Source organism: Macaca mulatta, chromosome 7, assembly GCF_049350105.2.
Source record: "Macaca mulatta isolate MMU2019108-1 chromosome 7, T2T-MMU8v2.0, whole genome shotgun sequence".
Taxonomy (NCBI): Eukaryota; Metazoa; Chordata; class Mammalia; order Primates; family Cercopithecidae; genus Macaca; species Macaca mulatta.
The window spans coordinates 42,290,130-42,291,371 of record NC_133412.1 but is presented as its reverse complement, the minus strand read 5'-3'; positions in this window follow the sequence as shown (position 1 = coordinate 42,291,371).

Below are 1,242 nucleotides of genomic sequence, written 5' to 3'. Positions count from 1 at the left end.
TTTTTGTATTTTTAGTAGAGATGGGGTTTCACCATGTTGGCCAGGCTAGTCTCGAACTCATGACCTCAGGTGATCTGCCCACCTTGGCCTCCCAAAGTGCTGGGATTACAGGCATGAGCTACCATGCCATGGCCTTTGTACTATTCTTATTCCTGCATTTTTTCTCTAAGTTTAAAAGTATTTCCGCCGGGCGCGGTGGCTCAAGCCTGTAATCTCAGCACTTTGGGAGGCCAAGGCGGGTGGATCACGAGGTCAGGAGATCAAGACCACCCTGGCTAACCCGGTGAAAACCCGTCTCTACTAAAAAAATACAAAAAACTAGCCAGGCGAGGTGGCGGGCACCTGTAGTCCCAGCTACTCCGGAGGCTGAGGCAGGAGAATGGCGGGAACCTGGGGGGCGGAGCTTGCAGTGAGCTGAGATCCGGCCACTGCACTCCAGCCTAGGCCACACAGAGCGAGACTCCGTCTCAAAAAAAAAAAAAAAAATATTTCCAAATGAAAAGTTTAGTTTTTGAAAAGCATTGTTCCTTGTGACACTTAGCCCCCAGCCGTAGAAACACTGGGGGTGGGGGTATGTATCAGAAGGGCCTGACTTTAGCAAGAACAGAATGCTGGACAAGGTGGCTCATGCCTGTAATCCCCTTTGGGAGCCTGAGGTGGGAGGATGGCTTAAGGCCAGCAGTTTGAGGCCAGCCTGAGCAACATAGCGGGACCATATCTCTAATAATAATAACAATAATAATAATGGGGGCTGGGAGTGGTGGCTCATGCCTGTAATCCCAGCACTTTGGGAGGCCAAGGTGGGTGGATCACGAGGTCAGCAGTTCGAGACCAGCCTGACCAACATGGTGAAACCCCATCTCTACTAAAAATACAAAAAATTAGCTGGGTGTGGTGGCGGGCGCCTATAATCCTAGTGACTTGGGAGGCTGAGGCAGGAGACTCGCTTGAAACCGGAAGGTGGAGGTTGCAGTGAGCCGAGATTGCGCCACTGCACTCTAGCCTGGGCATTAAGAGCAAACCTCCATCTCAAAAATAATAATAATAATAATAATAATAATAATAATAATAATCAGCAATAATGGAGCACCAGGAGCAGGCAGTATCCCAGCCCAGCTTATGGAATGGGGTCCCTAGTACTGAGTTTGGGGGACTGGTGATGCCAATCACCAACTGCTGTCTTGGAGAAGGGCAGCCCTGGAGCTGGCACCCACAACAACAAACAGGCTTGAGGCAGTGAAG